This window comes from Oncorhynchus masou, chromosome 7 (assembly GCF_036934945.1).
Source record: "Oncorhynchus masou masou isolate Uvic2021 chromosome 7, UVic_Omas_1.1, whole genome shotgun sequence".
Classification (NCBI taxonomy): Eukaryota; Metazoa; Chordata; class Actinopteri; order Salmoniformes; family Salmonidae; genus Oncorhynchus; species Oncorhynchus masou.
The window spans coordinates 5,159,622-5,181,754 of record NC_088218.1 but is presented as its reverse complement, the minus strand read 5'-3'; the positions used below and the strand labels follow the sequence as shown (position 1 = coordinate 5,181,754).

The window sequence follows — 22,133 nt, the reverse complement described above, 5'->3', positions numbered from 1 at the left end:
CACGATCAATTCCCGCTATCGCTCAAAGTCACGATCGAATTCCCGCTATCGCTCAAAGTCACGATCAATTCCCGCTATCGCTCAAAGTCACGATCGAATTCCCTGCTATCGCTCAAAGTCGATCGAATTCCCGCTTCTCGCTCAAAGTCACGATCGAATTCCCGCTATCGCTCAAAGTCACGATCGAATTCCCGCTATCGCTCAAAGTCACGATCGAATTCCCGCTATCGCTCAAAGTCACGATCAAATTCCCGCTATCGCTCAAAGTCACGATCAAATTCCCGCTATCGCTCAAAGTCACGATCGAATTCCTGCTATCGCATAAAGTCACGATCGAATTCCCGCTATCGCATAAAGTCACGATCAAATTCCCGCTATCGCTCAAAGACACGATCTAATTCCTGCTATCGCTCAGTCACCAAGACTATAATACGTCTACACCCCCTGTTTGGCCACACCCCCTGGTGATTCTGCAGAAAAGTGATTGGAGGAGCCTGCCACCTCACCTTTTCCTGAGCTCTGATTCGACAACAATCTGTCTCTTCTTCTGGGGCGGTGGAGAGGGCAGCGCTGCTTTAGTATTCTTCACCACCACCTTCTCACGCGTCGTCACCTTGGATACGCTCGCCGTCACCGAGTGTGTCAGTTTCGTCTGCGCGGTCTGCACCGTGGTTACAGCCAGCGAGATCTAAAACACACACATGTGTCAAAGAGCAGGTACACACACACACACAGTGTCAAGCCACAAACACACACAACATCAGTGACAGCTCACACACACAGACAGACAGGTCAGGACACTAACATACATACACCAGAGATCCCAGGGATTTGTTTCTATCCTAAATGGGAGACCTTCTCTCTTGTCCGTGTCATCAACAATGAATGTCAGAGTGACTGTTCCCTCGCAATGTTAGAGTGACTGTTCCCTAGCAATGTTAGAGTGACTGTTCCCTAGCAATGTTAGAGTGACTGTTCCCTAGCAATGCTAGAGTGACTGTTCCCTAGTAATGTTAGAGTGACTATTCCCTAGCAATGTTAGAGTGACTGTTTACTAACAATGTTAGAGTGACTGTTCACTAACAATGTTAGAGTGACTGTTCCCTAGCAATGTTAGAGTGACTGTTTCCTAACAATGTTAGAGTGACTGTTCCCTAACTAGATGAATGGTAGAGTGACTGTTCCCTAACTAGATGAATGGTAACAACCAAATCAGAAGGCGTTTTCATGTTGTACGTGTGCTTGCTTGTGTGTTTGTCCAAGTACATAAAGATGCACTTTCAAACTTCTGTATAATCTCAGCCAGTCAAATTGTGAACCACGTCATCATATTGTGTACTATGTCATTAAAGTGTGTACTATATAATCAAATTGTATACTATGTCATCAAATTGTACACTATGCCATCAAATTGTGTACCACGTCATCAAATTGTGTATTATGTCATCAAATTGTGTACCACGTCATTAAATTGTGTATTATGTCATCCATTCCTGCAAAATATATTTTTTTGCAATTTGATTTGTATGCTATGTAACAAATCCAATTGAAACAATGTGTTTAGAATTTGTTGTGCTTAAGATCATGGAGTGCATTTTTAATTCCATTGTACATGACCAAAGTGTGTGGCAGACCTGGTTTCAAATACTATTTGATATCTCTCATGAACGCTGAGTGTTTGCTATAGCCTGGATGGGTCCCGGATAGGCGAAGTTTGCCATTTTGGGACTATTCTAATGATCCAGAAGGCCAGACAAGCACGGATAAAATATTTGAAATTATTTCAAATAGTATTTGAACCCAGGTCTGGTTTGTTGAATACGAATATGCCCTCACACATTACGGTCAGGGACAAAATAGATGTATGACAGACAGGCTAACAGATTGGTCAAACAGTGATATTGGAGTGTCGTGCTGCCATGGCGACCGTGAGATATGAGATAGCAGCTGGCTGACAGCTGATGGATGTTAGAGGTGGTTGATTAACACTGGGCTCATGAAGACACCACACTACAACTAGGGTCAAATAATATGATTATAATGAGCCTGGAGAGAGAGACATATGATTATAATGGGCCTGGAGAGAGAGAGACATATGATTATAATGGGCCTGGAGAGAGAGCCATATGATTATAATGGGCCTGGAGAGAGAGACATATGATTATAATGGGCCTGGAGAGAGAGACATATGATTATAATGGGCCTGGAGAGAGAGACATGTGATTATAATGGGCCTGGAGAGAGAGAGACATGTGATTATAATAGGCCTGGAGAGAGAGCCATATGATTATAATGGGCCTGGAGAGAGAGAGAGACATATGATTATAATGGGCCTGGAGAGAGAGAGAGACATATGATTATAATGGGCCTGGAGAGAGAGAGACATGTGATTATAATGAGCCTGGAGAGAGAGAGACATGTGATTATAACGGGCCTGGAGAGAGAGACAGAAAGGGGAAAATAGATAGTTGGAGAGAGAAAAGAAAAGAAAAGGGGAGACATACAAAGACAGAGAGAGACAGAGAAAGTGGTTGAGCTGGAGAGAAAGAGAGACAGAGACAGTGGTAGAGCTGGAGAGAAAGAGAGACAGACACAGTGGTAGAGCTGGAGAGAAAGAGAGACAGAGACAGTGGTAGAGCTGGAGAGAAAGAGAGACAGAGACAGTGGTAGAGCTGGAGAGAAAGAGAGACAGAGACAGTGGTAGAGCTGGAGAGAAAGAGAGACAGAGACAGTGGTAGAGCTGGAGAGAAAGAGAGACAGAGACAGTGGTAGAGCTGGAGAGAAAGAGAGACAGATACAGTGGTTGAGCTGGAGAGAAAGAGAGACAGAGACAGATGAAGTGGAAGTGACTGACAGATAGAGGGGTAGTGAGAGATAGAAAGAGAAAGACACATCTGTAGAGAGGTCAGGTACCTGTGAGCTGCTCCTATCCAGGCTCTGCACCAGTTTGTCCCAGCGTTGGGCGAAGCTCTCCAGCCTGGCTTCCAGCTTATGAGCCACCTCTTTGTTCTTCACTGAGGAGACGAGGTCCTGACACAGAGAACACAGCTTGTCCATGGTCGGTCTCTTCATCTCCAGGTCACCCTTCACCGTCTGAGACAGACACACACACACACACACACACACACACACACACACACACACACACACACACACACACACACACACACACACACACACACACACACACACACACACACACACACACATTTATTGATCTGTTCTGTTGAACCTTTATTAAGGGAACCTGGTTGGTGGACATAATCGAAAGTTTCCACCTAAAGTTCTGAAAGGAGAGCTGTCACTAACCACTAACCTCCTGAAGTCATTGGCTAAGGGAGCTGCCACTCACCACAAGTTTCCTGACATCATTGGCTCAGGTTTGTCTAAGACCCGCCCTCACTGCTCGCTTCCTAAGGTGATTAGATAAAGTAACTGTTACTCACCGCTAGTCTTCTCAGGTTGGCCACCATGTCACTCTGCTCCTTGATGCCACTGCTCTGGATGGACAGAACCAACTTCTCCTTCTGAGTCAACCATGAGTCAAACGAACACTGCAGAGAGAGAGATGCAAAGACAGACAGAGAGAAAGAAAGAGACAGAGAGAGAGAGAGAGAGATACAAAGACAGTCAGAGAGAAAGAAAGAAAGAGACAGAGAGAGACAGAGAGAGACGAGAAAAGGGCAACCAGTGAAGAACACGCACCATTGTAAATACAACACATATCTATGCTTATTTATTTTATCTTGTGTCCTTTACCATTTGCACATTGTAAAAACACTGTATATATATATATATATAATATGACATTTGTAATGTCTTTATTGTTTTGAAACTTCTGTATGTGTGATGTCTACTGTTAATTTTTATTGTTTATTTCACTTTATAGATTATATACCTTACTTGCTTTGGCAATGTTAACACATGTTTCCCATGCCAATAAAGCCCCTTGAATTGAATTGAATTGAATTGAGAGAGAGAGAGAGAGAGAGAGAGAGAGAGAGAGAGAGAGAGAGAGAGAGATACAAAGACAGACAAAGAGAAAGAAAGAGACAGAGAGAGAAGGGAGGAGAGATGAGGTGAATAAGGGCAGATAGGTGAAGGGAGAGGTGCTGTTGTAATTCCTCAAACTTGTATCCAGCAATTCCACCCTGTTCAAGGTGATCTGACCTCTGATCTGACATCATCAGAGAGGTTAAAGCCACATGGTGGGAAACCTGACCGCTCTGCAAGATTGATCTCAGAGAGGTAAGCAGGGTGGATTCCATCAGACATTAAGAAGAGTTTGAACCTCTGAACATAGAAGAACCTCAGTCTGTTCCAGAGGCCTGTGTGTAGTCTCCCTTTGGCCAGATAGGTCTGACTCACAACACTAGCCTGTTAGCTCTCTAGCCTGTTAGCTCTCTACACAACACTAGCATGTGAGCTCTCTAGCCTGTGAGCTCTCTACACAACACTAGCCTGTTAGCTCTCTAGCCGGTTAGCTCTCTACACAACACTAGCCTGTTAGCTCTCTACACAACACTAGCCTGTTAGCTCTCTAGCCTGTGAGCTCTCTACACAACACTAGCCTGTTAGCTCTCTAGCCTGTGAGCTCTCTACACAACACTAGTCTGTTAGCGCTCTACACAACACTAGCCTGTGAGCTCTCTACACAACAGTAGCCTGTTAGCTCTCTACACAACACTAGCCTGTTAGCTCTCTACACAACACTAGCCTGTTAGCTCTCTAGCCTGTTAGCTCTCTACACAACACTAGCCTGTGAGCTCTCTACACAACACTAGCCTGTTAGCTCTCTAGCCTGTTAGCTCTCTACACAACACTAGCCTGTTAGCTCTCTAGCCTGTTAGCTCTCTACACAACACTAGCCTGTTAGCTCTCTAGCCTGTTAGCTCTCTACACAACACTAGCCTGTTAGCTCTCTACACAACACTAGCCTGTTAGCTCTCTAGCCTGTGAGCTCTCTACACAACACTAGCCTGTTAGCTCTCTAGCCTGTTAGCTCTCTACACAACACTAGCCTGTTAGCTCTCTAGCCTGTTAGCTCTCTACACAACACTAGCCTGTTAGCTCTCTAGCCTGTTAGCTCTCTACACAACACTAGCCTGTTAGCTCTCTAGCCTGTTAGCTCTCTACACAACACTAGCCTGTTAGCTCTCTAGCCTGTTAGCTCTCTACACAACACTAGCCTGCTAGCTCTCTAGCCTGTTAGCTCTCTACACAACACTAGCCTGTTAGCTCTCTAGCCTGTTAGCTCTCTACACAACACTAGCCTGTTAGCTCTCTACACAACACTAGCCTGTTAGCTCTCTAGCCTGTTAGCTCTCTACACAACACTAGCCTGTTAGCTCTCTAGCCTGTTAGCTCTCTACACAACACTAGCCTGTTAGCTCTCTAGCCTGTTAGCTCTCTACACAACACTAGCCTGTTAGCTCTCTACACAACACTAGCCTGTGAGCTCTCTACACAACACTAGCCTGTGAGCTCTCTACACAACAGTAGCCTGTTAGCTCTCTACACAACACTAGCCTGTTAGCTCTCTACACAACACTAGCCTGTTAGCTCTCTAGCCTGTGAGCTCTCTACACAACACTAGCCTGTGAGCTCTCTACACAACAGTAGCCTGTTAGCTCTCTACAGAACACTAGCCTGTTAGCTCTCTACGGACCAACATGGCCGCCCGTCCACCCACTGTCTGAACATTACCTTGAACGGGGATGTCTTGTCTCCGTGTTCTATTCCGTTTCTATGCCGTTACCTGTTCCTCAGTGAAGTGTTGCCACTGCAGCAGGATCTCCTGTAGCAGAACCCAATGCTCCTCTGTCCACTTACAGATGGCTGCCCACCGGTCTCCCAGGTGCTGAAAGGAAGAACACACACGTTAGAAAAGAGGGCTTGTTTTTTTTCATGGTCCTTGGAGGCGGATTTGAAGCAGCACCTTAGAGATTCCAGATAGACCAGATACAGAATGGAACCCGGTGTTACTCTCAGCATCAGGCTAGCCTAGTTGTTAGAGCGCCGGACTTGTAACCGGAAGGTTGCAAGTTCAAATCCCCGAGCTGACAAGGTACTAATCTGTCGTTCTGCCCCTGAACAGGCAGTTAACCCACTGTTCCTAGGCCGTCATTGCCTAGTTAAATAAAGGTAAACATCACATACAGTACAGCTCCTTTCAACAAGACATTCTACTTGGGTTTAACTCCAGTGGCCACCTCTCCACCTGGTTTCTACAGGCGTTCTGATGCTTGATGACCAGTATGTACCTCCATCTGGGAAAAGAAAGTCATCTCATCCCAGCCTGCAGTAACAGCATCACATGGCTCTGTGTGTTCTCCATCGCAGTAACAGTCACCATGCAGGAAGAGCTCTGTCAGGTACCAGCTATTAAAACCACATCCCCCTCACTTTCATTCCTGGGGGGATTTTTACTGTCATTGTAACAGAAAGTAATAAGCAAAGAGCCCAGGTGCCCAAAACGACCCTAAAACAGAGACCCGGAGACGCGTGATAAAGAAGACAATGACAGGTCACTATGGCAACTGGTTATTGAGTCTGTCTTGTCAATAGAAGACATGTAAAGGCCAGCCTTTCAGAATGTATATTTGTCTTGTTTCTGTTTCTTATAGCAGCAGTTAAAACAGGTTTGGATGTTTTGTACCATATCGTATCACTAAACACTAAACAACAAAAACCAATCTGCATTAGACTGTATCTCTATTATGATTCATACTCACAAGACTACGGCATCTTCTCCCATGATCTCCTAACAACCACATACAACAGACGAATAAACTAACGAACAAAGCAATTTCCCTTTTTCTCTTCCTTCCTCCCCTCTCTCTCTCTTCTGCTCCACCTGCCTCCCCCACTCTCTCTCCCCCCTCTTCTCTCTCTCTCTCTCCCCCCCTCTCTCTCTCTCTCCCCTCTTCTCTCTCTCGCTCTCTCTCCCCTTCTCTCTCTCTCTCTCGGTCTCTCTCTCCCTCCTCCCTTCTCTCTCTCTCGGTCTCTCTCTCCCTCCTCCCTTCTCGGTCTCTCTCTCCTTCTCTCTCTCTCTCTCTCTCTCTCTTTCTCTCTCTCTCTCTCTCGGTCTCTCTCTCTGTCTCTCTCTCTCTCCCCCCGTCTCTCTCTCTCTCGGTCTCTCTCTCTGTCTCTCTCTCTCTCTCTCTCTCCTCCCTTCTCTGTCTCTCTCTCTCTCTCGGTCTCTCTCTCTCTCTCTCTCTCTCTCTCTCTCTCTCTCTCTCTCTCTCTCTCTCTCCTCCCTTCTCTGTCTCTCTCTCCTCTCCCCTCTTCTCCTCGCTTCTCTCTCTCTCTCTGTCTCTCCCTCCCTCCCTCCCTCCCTCCCAATAGACAGAGCAGAATCCTGAGTTCCTGGACCGATAACTGCTAGACATGGTTAATCACCAGAGAACACTCATTATTTACCATCCAATCTATTTACACACAAATACTACGTTCTACCCGAATGGGTTTCTCTTCTCTCTTCCACTAAGGGAGAACATCAGGCGACAGTGTATTTGACAGTGTACTAGAGAGTGTACTAGACAGTGTATTTGACAGTGTACTAGAGAGTGTATTAGACAGTGTACTAGACATTGTACTAGACAGTGTATTAGACAGTGTACTAGACAGTGTAATAGACAGTGTGTGTGTGTGTGTGTGTGTGTGTGTGTGTGTGTGTCCTGCCTGTCTCACCTGTAGTTTCTCCTCCAGGGCAGCGGTGGCGCTGTCTCCACTGTTCTCATCCACCACCACCACCATGTGTGTCAGAGAGTTGACACGCACCTGCTCCAACTCTAGGTCCTCCTGCAACAGCTGCAATAGGCATGATAATTGGGTTGAGTCGAGTAGGGACAAAATGGCAGGAAGTGGCCAAAAATGGAAGGAAATGGAAAGACACTATCTGAAGTGATCAAATAGTAAATGTTCATGATTATTTCACTAGGATGTGCTGTAGTGAACATGACCCTGAAAGGACCCCAGCCCTGTGGGTAGCTAGATAGTAGTTAACCTACTTTGTGTTCCTCGACTTGGTGTTTAACATCCTCCAGGTCTGGCCCCATAGGCTGAGCCCCCATCCGCTTGATCCGCCCCTCTGTCAGCTCCAGCCAATCAGTGAGCTGCTTCAACTGCTGGTGCTGAAGGTCCATCAACACCTCGTGGAGTCTGGAGGAGGAGGATGAGAGGAGAGGGGAATAGCAGAGGGAAGGAGAGGAGAGGAGAGGAGAGGAGGAGAGAGGGAGGAGAGGAGAGGGAAGAGGAGAGAGGAAGGAGAGGAAAGAAGGAGAGAAGAGAGGGGGAGGAGAGAAGAGGAGATGGAGAGGAAGGGGAGAGGATAAGAGATGGAGGAGTAGAAGGGAAGAGAGGAGTAGGATAGAGGAAAGAGAGGAGAAGGAGGGAGGAGAGGGAGGAGAGGGGGAGTGGAAAAGGGAGTGAGGAAGAGAGGAGGAGAGGAGAGAAGAGGAGAAGAGAGAGAGGGGGAGAGGAGAAGAGAGTAGGGTAGAGGAGAAGAGCGGGAAGATGAGAGGAGAAGAGGAGAGGAGAAAAGAGGGAGGAGGAGAGGAAAGGAGGGGCAAAGAGAAGAGGAGAGAAGGGGGAGGAGGAGAGACTGAGCAAAGAGGGCATGGGGCTGTTGAGTACAGCTTGATCCTAGTTAGACACCTCACAGAGAGCTGCAGCTCAGGTCTATTCAAAACACAATATTACCTTCAAGGACATAGATACATATTTCTCACCCAGAGAGACATGCTGGATTTCAGAGGAATTTGTGTTTGTTTGTGTGTGTATGTGCGTGTATGTGTGTGTGTGTGTGTGTGCTTGTGTGGGTGCGTGCAAATGTATGTGTGTGTATGTATGTGTGTGTGTGTGCTTGTGCTTGTGTTCTTGAGGTGGTGATCCGTCATCCACAGATGGGTAAGGGGAGAAAGAGAGAATGACCACTTGGGAGAGATGAGGATCCCGGTGCCACCACCCCGCTGACCAGAAGCTCTCGGGGTGTGCGAGAACACATGGAACAACATCCAAAACATGTACACAGCCATCCACAACATTCACAACCTCCACAACATCCAAAACATGTACACAGCCATCCACAACCTCCACAACCTACACAACATCCAAAACATGTACACAGCCATCCACAACATTCACAACCTCCACAACATCCACAGCCATCCACAACATCCACAATATCAACCTCCACAGCCATCCACAACCTCCACAGCCATCCACAACATCCACATTCTCCACAACATGTACACAGCCATCCACAACATCCACAACCTCCACAACCTCCACAACCATCCACAACATCCACAACATCCACAACCATCCACAACCTCCACAACATCCACAACCTCCACAACCTCCACAACCCATGACACTAAATAGTATTAGCTAAATCCGAAAGCAGCAGTGTGATTCACATTTTTTTTTTTACTTATCTATTTTTTTCCTTAAGATGTATTTTTCTTAAAACTGCATTGTTGTTTAAGGGCTTGTCAGTAAGCATTTCACGATAAGGTCTACCTACACCTGTTGTATTCAGCATTTCACTGTAAGGTCTACCTACACCTGTTGTATTCAGCATTTCACTGTAAGGTCTACCTACACCTGTTGTATTCAGCATTTCACGATAAGGTCTACCTACACCTGTTGTATTCAGCATTTCACTGTAAGGTCTACCTACACCTGTTGTATTCAGCATTTCACGATAAGGTCTACCTACACCTGTTGTATTCAGCATTTCACTGTAAGGTCTACCTACACCTGTTGTATTCAGCATTTCACTGTAAGGTCTACCTACACCTGTTGTATTCAGCATTTCACTGTAAGGTCTACCTACACCTGTTGTATTCAGCATTTCACTGTAAGGTCTACCTACACCTGTTGTATTCAGCATTTCACTGTAAGGTCTACCTACACCTGTTGTATTCAGCATTTCACTGTAAGGTCTACAGCTGTTGTATTTGGCACATGTGACAAATAACATTTGATTTGATCAATGCGCTACGCAGCCTAGATATCAGTAATAAGTGATGTCCATATCGCCCGTTGAGCTCCACCACTGCTGTCATCCTTACCTCCATGCGTTATGCAGCCTAGATATCAGTAATAAGTGATGTCCATATCGCCCGTTGAGCTCCACCACTGCTGTCATCCTTACCTCCATGCGTTATGCAGCCTAGATATCAGTAATAAGTGATGTCCATATCGCCCGTTGAGTTACACCACTGCTGTCATCCTTACCTCCAAGTGTTTATTCAAGTTGGATCATCTTTGGATGCCGACAGCAGTCGCTCCATTGGAAGACATAGCTTGGACTGTAGCCTACAAAAACCTATTCCTGCTCTTTTCCCCACAATCCATCAAACACATTTGCTGTGTCGTCATAGTGATGTGGAACAAACTGAAACACTGTGGATTTGAATGTCGCTGAGAAAACAGAAATCTGTCATAAAGAATTGTTTCACAAACATCCTTTTTGAATTTAAAAGTAATCTGAGAAGTTATCATCTAGTTTTTTACAAAGGTATCTGTATAATCCGATTACAATATTTTAGTTAGTAGCGTAACGGATTACAGTTAAGTTTTTTATTAGTCTGATACATGTAATCTGTTACTCCCCAACCCTGTGTGGAGTCATTATGGAGGAATCAGGCCTTAGGAAGTGATGGTCTCTGTGACTGGAGCCTCCTCGGAATAATGCACTGGCTTCCCTGGTTGATGAATTCCTGAACACATGTTCTCACTGATTACCAGTAGACATTACCAGTTGACATTACCAGTAGACATTACCAGTAGACATTACCAGCAGACATTACCAGCAGACATTACCAGCAGACATTACCAGCAGACATTACCAGTAGACATTACCAGTAGACATTACTAGTAGACATTACCAGCTGACATTACCAGCAGACATTACCAGCAGACATTACCAGTAGACATGACCAGTAGACATTACCAGCAGACATTACCAGTAGACATTACCAGTAGACATTACCAGTAGACATTACTAGTAGACATTACCAGCAGACATTACCAGTAGACATTACTAGTAGACATTACCAGCAGACATTACCGGCAGAGATTACCAGTAGACATTACCAGTAGACATTACCAGCAGACATTACCAGCAGACATTACCAGCAGAGATTACCAGTAAACATTACCAGCAGACATTACCAGCAGACATTACCAGCAGACATTACCAGCAGAGATTACCAGTAAACATTACCAGCAGACATTACCAGCAGACATTACCAGCAGACATTACCAGCAGACATTACCAGTAGACATTACCAGTAAACATTACCGGCAGACATTACCGGCAGAGATTACCAGTAGACATTACCAGTAGACATTACCAGTAGACATTACCAGCAGACATTACCGGCAGAGATTACCAGTAGACATTACCAGTAGACATTACCAGCAGACATTACCAGCAGAGATTACCAGTAAACATTACCAGCAGAGATTACCAGTAAACATTACCAGCAGACATTACCAGCAGACATTACCAGCAGACATTACCAGCAGACATTACCAGCAGACATTACCAGCAGACATTACCAGTAGACATTACCAGCAGACATTACCAGCAGACATTACCAGTTGACATTACCAGTTGACATTACCAGTTGACATTACCGGTAGACATTACCAGCAGACATTACCAGCAGACATTACCAGCAGACATTACCAGCAGACATTACCAGCAGACATTACCAGTAAACATTACCAGTTGACATTACCAGTTGACATTACCAGTAAACATTACCAGTAAACATTACCAGTAGACATTACCAGCAGACATTACCAGTAGACATTACCAGCAGACATTACCAGCAGACATTACCAGTAGACATTACCGGCAGACATTACCGGCAGACATTACCGGCAGACATTACCAGCAGACATTACCAGCAGACATTACCAGTAGACATTACCAGCAGACATTACCAGTTGACATTACCAGCAGACATTACCGGCAGACATTACCGGCAGACATTACCAGCAGACATTACTAGTAGACATTACCAGTAGACATTACCAGCAGACATTACCAGTAGACATTACCAGCAGACATTACCAGCAGACATTACCAGCAGACATTACCAGTAGACATTACCAGCAGACATTACCAGTAGACATTACCAGCAGACATTACCAGCAGACATTACCAGTAAACATTACCAGCAGACATTACCAGTAGACATTACCAGCAGACATTACCAGCAGACATTACCAGTAGACATTATTAGCAGACATTACCAGTAGACATTACCAGCAGACATTATTAGCAGACATTACCAGTAGACATTACCAGCAGACATTACCAGCAGACATTACCAGTAGACATTACCAGCAGACATTACCAGCAGACATTACCAGCAGACATTACCAGTAAACATTACCAGTAGACATTACCAGTAGACATTACCAGTAGACATTACCAGCAGACATTACCAGTTGACATTACCAGTAGACATTACCAGTAAACATTACCAGTAGACATTACCAGCAGACATTACCAGTAAACATTACCAGTAAACATTACCAGCAGAGATTACCAGTAGACATTACCAGCAGACATTACCAGTAGACATTACCAGCAGACATTACCAGTAGACATTACCAGCAGAGATTACCAGCAGAGATTACCAGCAGAGATTACCAGTAAACATTACCAGTAGACATTACCAGTAGACATTACCAGCAGACATTACCAGCAGACATTACCAGTAGACATTACCAGCAGACATTACCAGTAGACATTACCAGTAGACATTACCAGTAGACATTACCAGCAGACATTACCAGCAGACATTACCAGTAGACATTACCAGCAGAGATTACCAGCAGAGATTACCAGCAGAGATTACCAGCAGACATTACCAGCAGAGATTACCAGTAGACATTACCAGTAGACATTACCAAGAGGGAGGCAGGCGATAATCACCATAGGTTCTCTGCCTGTTTGTGTGTGTGTGTGTGTGTGTGTGTGTGTGTGTGTGTGTGTGTGTGTGTGTGTGTGTGTGTGTGTGTGTGTGTGTGTGTGTGTGTGTGTGTGTGTATGCATCCATCCATCCATGTGTGTCTGTCCTACCTGCTCTGTTTCTCCATGCTAGCCACTCTGAGGTGTTCCCAGCGGGAATTGAGGAGGTTCATCTGCTCCCTGACCTCTTTCTCCTCCTCCTCCGTTAAATGGCCCTCACCCAGGAGGGCACTGCCCGCACGCAGCACCCTGCCCACACTGCCTTGGTGGGACGTCAGCTCCACCATGTAGCCCTGAGAGGACACAGACAGGAAGGGACGTACACACACACAGACACACACAGACACACACAGACACACACGCACACACACGCACACACACAGACACACACGCGCACACACTCTCACACTCTCACACACACACACACACACGTACACACACGTACACACACACGTACACACACACACACACACACACACACACACACACACACACACACACACACACACACACAGACACAGGGACAGGGACAGGGACACACACACAGACACAGACACACACAGACACACACAGACACAGGGACACACACACACACACACACAGACACAGGGACACACACACAGACACAGGGACACACACACACACAGACACACACACACAGACACAGGGACACACACACACACACACACACAGACACAGGGACACACACAGGCACAGGAACACACACAGACACAGACACACAAAAACAGCGCATGTAGGCATACACAAACACACACACACCCAGTACATGTTATAGTATATAATGAACACACAGGGGGGAAACCCAGAGTCAGGTTTTCCACCTGAACAGATTCCCTTCATCTTTCCTTTCTTCTTCCATTGCGTTGTTATTCATTATTATAAACTAAACAACCCTTGGACTTTTTACACATTGTGTTGTTTTACAGCCTGAAGTTAAAATTGATTCAACTGAGATGTTTTGTCACTGGCTTACACACAATACCCCATAATGTCAAAGTGGAATTATGTTTTCGATTTTTTTTTAAACCAAATTAATTAAAAATGAAAAGCTGAAATGCCTTGAGTCAACAAGTATTCAAGCCCTTTGTTATGACAACCTGAAATAAGTTCAGGAGTAAGAAATGTGCTTAACAAGTCACATAATAAGTTGCATGGACTCCGTGTGCAATAACAGTGTTCAACATGATTTTGGAATGACTACCTCATCTCTGTACCCCACACACACCATTATTTGTAATGTCCTCAGTTGACCAGTGAATTTCAAACATTGATTCAACCACAAATACCAGGGAGGTTTTCCAATGCCTCACAAAGAAGGGCACCTATTGGTAGATGGGTAAACATAAAAAAGCAGACATTGAATATCTCTTTGAGGATGGTGAAGTCATTAATTACACTATGGGTGGTGTATCAATACACCCAGTCACTACAAAGATGCAGGAGTCATTCCTAACTCAGTTGCCGGAGAGGAAGGAAACCGCCCAGGGATAGTTACTCCACAATACTAACCTAATTGACTGAGGGGAAAAAAAGAGCCTGTACAAAATAATAATGTCTACAAAAAATGTATCCTGTTTGCAACAAGGCACTAAATTAATACTGTAAAATAATTGCTAAACAATTAACTTTTTGTCCTGAATGAAACGTGTTATGTCTCGGCAAATCCAATACAACACATTACTGAACCACTCTCCATATTTTCAGGCATAGTGGTGGCTGCATCATGTTATGGGTATGATCATTAACAACTGATTTTTCAGGATAAAAAAAGAAACAGAATGGAGCTAAGCACAGCCAAAATCCTTAAGGAAAACCTGGTTCAGTCTGAGTTCCACCAGACACTGGGAAATGAATTCACCTTTCAGCAGGACTATAACCTAAAACACAAGGCCACATCTACACTGGAGCTGCTGACCAGGAACACAGTGAATGTTCCTGAGTGGCCGAGTTACAGTTAAGACTCAAATCTATTTGAAAATCTAAAAAACATTCACTTTGTCATTGAGATTTGTTATTTGATTTAATCCATTGTGAATTCAGGCTGAAACACAACACAATGTGGAATAAGTCAAGGGGTCTGAATACTTTCTGAAGGCCCTGTAGCTGTCCCTCTATGGTGTCCCTAGTGTTCATCGCTCTTAAAAACACACAATGTAACAAAGAATGATAAAGTATGATAAGATTGATGAAGAATGATAAAGCATGATAAAGAATGACAATAATGCACAAAGAAGGTTTGAAAGTTTTGAACTTGAAACCCTACAGTACCTTGTGTGTTACATGGTATAGATCCCCTCGGGGGTGTCCCTACCTCGTGTGTTATATGGTATAGATCCCCTCGGGAGTGTCCCTACCTCGTGTGTTATATGGTATAGATCCCCTCGGGGGTGTCCCTACCTCGTGTGTTATATGGTATAGATCCCCTCGGGGTGTCCCTACCTCGTGTGTTATATGGTATAGATCCCCTCGGGGGTGTCCCTACCTCGTGTGTTATATGGTATAGATCCCCTCGGGGGTGTCCCTACCTCGTGTGTTATATGGTATAGATCCCCTCGGGGGTGTCCCTACCTCGTGTGTTATATGGTATAGATCCCCTCGGGGGTGTCCCTACCTCGTGTGTTATATGGTATAGATCCCCTCGGGGTGTCCCTACCTCGTGTGTTATATGGTATAGATCCCCTCGGGGTGTCCCTACCTCGTGTGTTAAATGGTATATATCCCCTCGGGGGTGTCCCTACCTCGTGTGTTATATGGTATATATCCCCTCGGGGGTGTCCCTACCTCGTGTGTTATATGGTATATATCCCCTCTGGGGTGTCCCTACCTCGTGTGTTATATGGTATAGATCCCCTCGGGGGTGTCCCTACCTCGTGTGTTATATGGTATAGATCCCCTCGGGGGTGTCCCTACCTCGTGTGTTATATGGTATAGATCCCCTCGGGGGTGTCCCTACCTCGTGTGTTATATGGTATAGATCCCCTCGGGGGTGTCCCTACCTCGTGTGTGTGGAACTGCTCCTTGACCTCCTCTACGTGAGAGGAGATGGGGGGCTGGGCCTGCAGGCCATCCTCTGCAGACAGCAGCCAGGTCAGGACCTCCTCCAGGATGCTCTGGTAGTCTTCCAGCTGGGTGGCCCCAGGGGCCAGGGGGCTCAGGGCCCGCTCCAGGTCATCCTGACTGCCCCCACGCAGCAGCTGGGTCTGGGATGGGGAGGAGGAGAAGAGGGGAGATGGAAAAGGAAAAGGGGAGGGAGGCAGGGAGGGTTAGGAGAGGGAGATGAGAAAGTGGACTGAAGAGCGTGGTTAGACTCACCACTGACAATAAACAAATTGCTCTCTTGGAAATGGCAAGAGAATCGTTCCCAGCTACATTAACACGGCTTCCTCTCCTAGGGAGTCTCAACAGTCTGAAGACTTCCTGCCTTGAAGGGAAGGGAGTGTGATGAGGAATGAAGTCTGTGGTGCCAAAACACATTAGAGGTGTGAAGCACAGAAACACAGACACCCCGCATACACACACACACACACACACACACACACACACACACACACACACACACACACACAGACATACTCTGAGATTTGTGTCAGTCACTGGTACACCTGGAGAACCCAGATAACTGTTCATTTAGCCTGGGGGGATGTGGGGAAGCAGGCCGAGCTGAGCCTGGTCGAGCCAGAGACACAGGGCTCGTTCCAGGTTGTCTTTATTGTAGTCGTGTTGCACAGATCATCAAATCTCACAATGCCCAGAGAAGTGTTCAACTGCAATGAAGACTACCTGCTACGTAGCCACAGGCTCAGCCTCAGCTCTGTTCAGCCATGGATGGACACCCAGGAGGAGAGGAGAGGAGAGGAGAGGAGAGGGAGAGGAGGAGAGGAGGAGAGGAGAGGAGAGGGAGGAGAGGAGAGAGCTACAGCTGTGAGACTAGAGACTGGGTAGGTAGTTAGCAGTAGACAGACCTGCTCAGTAAAGCGTCTCCTCTTTGTTCAGGTGACTTGACATATGCAGCTTGACTGTAGGCATAGCTTTTATAGTGAGGTTTAGGAGAGGTGGAGGGGGTACGAACCCGCCCCTGAGACACACTCACTGTGATCTGAGAGAGACAGGGAGAGAGTGAGAGAGGGAGAGAGAGGGCGAGACAAAGAGAGAGAGGGAGAGAGAAAGACAAAGATAGAGACAAAGAGAGAGGGAGAGAGAGGGAGGAGAGAGAGAGAGAGAGGGGGGGAGGAGAGGGGGGACAAAGAGAGAGAGGACAAAGAGAGAGAGATAGAGAGGTGGGTAGAGAGAGATGAGAGGAGAGGAGAGAGGGAGCAAGACAAGAAGGAAGAGAAGAAGAGAAAACAAGAAGAGGGAGGGCGAGGAAAAGGAGAGAGAAAATTATACAGAGGAAGGGTGAAGGACAAGAAAAGAGAGGAGGAGTCAGAGGGAGGAGAGAGAGGGAGAGGGACAAGAAGAGAGAGGGAGAGTCAGAGGGAGGAGAGAAGAGGGGAGAGGGAGAGGGACAAGAAGAGGGAGAGTCAGAGGGAGGAGAGAAGAGAGGGAGAGGGAGAGGGACAAGAAGAGAGAGGAGAGTCAGAGGGAGGAGAGAAGAGAGGGAGAGGGAAGAAGGACAAGAAGAGAGAGGAGAGGAGTGGGAGATGGAAGAAGGATAGGACAAGAGAGGAGGAGTCAGAGAGAGGAGAGGAGATGGAGAGGGAAGAAGGGAGGATGGGATTGAGGGTAGGAGTGAGAGAGAAAGACAGAGGACAGCCACAAAGGCATGTGCAGTTGGATGGGTGAAAGGGTGAGAGCAAGTGAAGGAGAGAGATTAGAGGAGAGAGAGTGGAGGAGAGAGAGTGGATAGATTGGAGGAGAGATTGGAGGAGAGAGATTAGAGGAGAGAGTGGAGGAGAGAGTGGGGAGAGAGTGGGGAGAGGAGAGAGTGGGGGAGAGAGAGGGAGGAGAGAGAGTGGAGGAGAGAGAGTGGAGAGATTGGAGGAGAGATTGGAGGAGAAAGATTTGAGGAGAAAGAGTGGAAGAGAGAGTAGAGGAGAGAGTGGAGGAGAGAGAGTGGAGGAGAGAGAGAGGAGAGATTGGAGGAGAGATTGGAGGAGATAGAGTGGAGAAGAGAGAGTGGAGAGATTGGAGGAGAGAGAGTGGGGAGATTGGAGGAGAGAGTAGAGGAGTGAGTGGAGGAGAGAGAGTGGAGGAGAGAGAGTGGAGGAGAGAGTGGGGGAGAGAGAGTGGAGGAGAGAGAGTGGAGGAGAGATTGGAGGAGAAAATGAAAGAGATGTGAAGTGCAACAGAGACAGTTTAGAAAATACATGTAGAGTAGATCAGCAACACATAAAACACAGAGAGAGCAGCATCCATTATACTGGATTAACCCCTAAAGACAGAGAGAACAGCATCCATTATACTGGACTAACCCTCCCCTACTGTAAACTCCCCAGTCTGAACAACAGAGTCCGGATCAGAATCCGTTCACATCTCAACAATACACTGTGAGCCAGGCTGGATGACAGCTCGGGGCTCTTTTTCACAGAGTTTCAGAGTAGGACTGCTGATCTAGGATCAGGTCCCCCTTGTCGAGATGATTGTATTCGTTATGACCTATAACTGATCCCATATCAGCCAGCATTCCTACTCTAAGAAGCTTGATACATACGGACCCTGTCTTCCCCAACTGAACATCCTAAACCCAGGCCAATCCCCTGAGCTGCAGCTGAATATATTCAACTGTGTAAACTCATCCAGACCATTCAGCCTGGGAACTGAACCGTCTCCCTGTCTGCTGTCTGTCTGTCTCCCTGTCTGTCTGCATCAGAGTGGGAGAGATAGTCCTGTCTGTCTGCATCAGTGGGTGGAGTTATATCCTTCCTGTTTGGCCCTGTTCGGGGGTATCATCGGATGGGGCCACAGTGTCTCCTGACCCCTTGTCTCAGCCTCTAGTATTTATGCTGCAGTAGTTTGTGTCGGGAGGCTCGGGTCAGTTTGTTATATCTGGAGTACTTCTCCTGTCTTATCCGGTGTCCTGTGTGAATTTAAGTATGCTCTCTCTAATTCTCTCTCTCTCTCGGAGGACCTGAGCCCTAGGACCATGCATCAGGACTACCTGGCATGATGACTCCTTGCTGTCCCCAGTTCACCTGGCCATGCTACTGCTCCAGTTTCAACTGTTCTGCCTGTGATTATTATTATTTGACCATGCTGGTCATTTATGAACATTTGAACATCTTGGCCATGTTCTGTTATAATCTCCACCCGCACAGCCAGAAGAGGACTGGCCACCCCACGTAGCCTGGTTCCTCTCTAGGTTTCTTCCTAGGTTCTGGCCTTTCTAGGGAGTTTTTCCTAGCCACCGTGCTTCTACACCTGCATTGCTTGCTGTTTGGGGTTTTAGGCTGGGTTTCTGTACAGCACTTTGAGATATCAGCTGATGTACGAAGGGCTTTATAAATACATTTGATTTGATTTGATCAGTGTGGGAGAGATAGTCCTGTCTGTCTGCATCAGAATGGGAGAGATAGTCCTGTCTGTCTGCATCAGAGTGGGAGAGATAGTCCTGTCTGTCTGCATCAGAGTGGGAGAGATAGTCCTGTCTGTCTGCATCAGAGTGGGAGAGATAGTCCTGTCTGTCTGCATCAGAGTGGGAGAGATAGTCCTGTCTGTCTGCATCAGAATGGGAGAGATAGTCCCGTCTGTCTGCATCAGAATGGGAGAGATAGTCCTGTCTGTCTGCATCAGAGTGGGAGAGATAGTCCTGTCTGTCTGCATCAGAGTGGGAGAGATAGTCCTGTCTGTCTGCATCAGAGTGGGAGAGATAGTCCTGTCTGTCTGCATCAGAGTGGGAGAGATAGTCCTGTCTGTCTGCATCAGAGTGGGAGAGGTAGTCCTGTCTGCTGTCTGTCTGTCTCCCTGTCTGTCTGCATCAGAGTGGGGAGAGATAGTCCTGTCTGTCTGCACCAGAGTGGGGAGAGATAGTCCTGTCTGTCTGCATCAGAGTGGGAGAGATAGTCCTGTCTGTCTGCATCAGAGTGGGAGAGATAGTCCTGTCTGTCTGCACCAGAGTGGGGAGAGATAGTCCTGTCTGTCTACATCAGAGTGGGAGAGATAGTCCTGTCTGTCTGCATCAGAGTGGGAGAGATAGTCCTGTCTGTCTGCATCAGAGTGGGAGAGATAGTCCTGTCTGTCTGCACCAGAGTGGGGAGAGATAGTCCTGTCTGTCTGCATCAGAGTGGGAGAGATAGTCCTGTCTGTCTGCATCAGAGTGGGAGAGATAGTCCTGTCTGTCTGCATCAGAGTGGGAGAGATAGTCCTGTCTGTCTGCACCAGAGTGGGAGAGATAGTCCTGTCTGCATCAGAGTGGGAGAGATAGTCTGCTGCATCAGAGTGGGAGAGATAGTCCTGTCTGTCTGCATCAGAGTGGGAGAGATAGTCCTGTCTGTCTGCATCAGAGTGGGAGAGATAGTCCTGTCTGTCTGCATCAGAGTGGGAGAGATAGTCCTGTCTGTCTGCATCAGAGTGGGAGAGATAGTCCTGTCTGTCTGCATCAGAGTGGAGAGATAGTCCTGTCTGTCTGCATCAGAGTGGGAGAGATAGTCCTGTCTGTCTGCATCAGAGTGGGAGAGATAGTCCTGTCTGTCTGCATCAGAGTGGGAGAGATAGTCCTGTCTGTCTGCATCAGAGTGGGAGAGATAGTCCTGTCTGTCTGCATCAGAGTGGGAGAGATAGTCCTGTCTGTCTGCATCAGAGTGGGAGAGATAGTCCTGTCTGTCTGCATCAGAGTGGGAGAGATAGTCCTGTCTGTCTGCATCAGAGTGGGAGAGATAGTCCTGTCTGTCTGCATCAGAGTGGGAGAGATAGTCCTGTCTGTCTGCATCAGAGTGGGAGAGATAGTCCTGTCTGTCTGCATCAGAGTGGAGAGAGAGAGTCCTGTCTGTCTGCATCAGAGTGGGAGAGATAGTCCTGTCTGTCTGCATCAGAGTGGGAGAGATAGTCCTGGCAGTTGGTGTTAATGATGATAAATGAAGTGAAGGATAATGACGTCTTCCAGACAGCGAGACTCATTTCCCTCTCTCTCATCTCTCTCTCATTCTCTCACTCTCTTTCTCTCCTTCTCACTTTCCCTCTCTCTCTCTTTCTTCCGCTCTCTCTGACATTCACTCTCTCTTTCCCTCTCGGTCTCTTTCTCTCTCCCCCCTTTCCCTCTCCCCCCCCCCCTCTCCGTCTCTCTCGTCTCTTACTCTCTCCCCCTCTCCTTCTCTCTCTCTTTCTCTCTCCCCCTCTCCGTCTCTCTCTCTCTCCCCCTCTCCGTCTCTCTCTCTCTCCCCCGGCTCCGTCTCTCTCTCACTCTCCCTCCCTCCTCTCTCTCTCTCCTCTCTCTCTCCTCTCTCCCTCTCCTCTCTCTCTCTCTCCCTCTCTCTCTCTCTCTCTCTCTCCCTCCCTCTCCCTCTATCTCTCTCTCTCTCTCTCCGCCACATATCCATCAGTCATTATCACAATTTATAGTCCCCCATCAATAGAACAGTGACTCAGAAAGATAGCAATTAAAGGAGTTAAGATAACATTTATCATTAAATGTTTTGCTCACTGGGTATATTTCCACTACAGCTACACTACTGAAAGACCTTGTCTATAACAGCTGAACCTGTGTGAACTGGGATGGAGGGTGTTGGATAACAACACTATACCAGGGATATGAGATGACAGCAGTGACATCACAGACATGCGGATTACGTCCCAAATGGGACCCTATTAGTGCACTGCACTCCTCCCCTCCCTGGGAGGCCCAAGACCCTTCACTCCAGAGGCCCTGGGAAGCCCAAGACCCTTCACTCCAGAGTCCCTGGGAGGCCCAAGACCCTTCACTCCAGAGGCCCTGGGAGGCCCAAGACCCTTCACTCCAGAGGCCCTGGGAGGCCCAAGACCCTTCACTCCAGAGGCCCTGGGAGGCCCAAGACCCTTCACTCCAGAGGCCCTGGGAGGCCCAAGACCCTTCACTCCAGAGGCCCTGGGAGGCCCAAGACCGCTTCACTCCAGAGGACCTGGAAAGCCCAAGACCCTTCACTCCAGAGGCCTCAAGACTCTTTACTCCAGAGGCCCTGGGAGGCCCAAGACCCTTCACTCC

The 22,133-nt window shown here is 47.1% G+C and overlaps 1 protein-coding gene and 1 pseudogene across 1 annotated transcript in view; one reads left to right on the top strand and one right to left on the bottom strand.

Annotated features, from left to right (window-relative positions):
• LOC135542929 (dystrophin-like) overlaps positions 1 to 22,133 on the top strand; it is a gene marked incomplete at its 5' end in the record, with an annotated part of 841,859 nt that overhangs the window by 655,095 nt on the left and 164,631 nt on the right.
• Positions 1 to 22,133, bottom strand: part of LOC135542895 (dystrophin-like) — a 98,798-nt pseudogene that overhangs the window by 8,693 nt on the left and 67,972 nt on the right.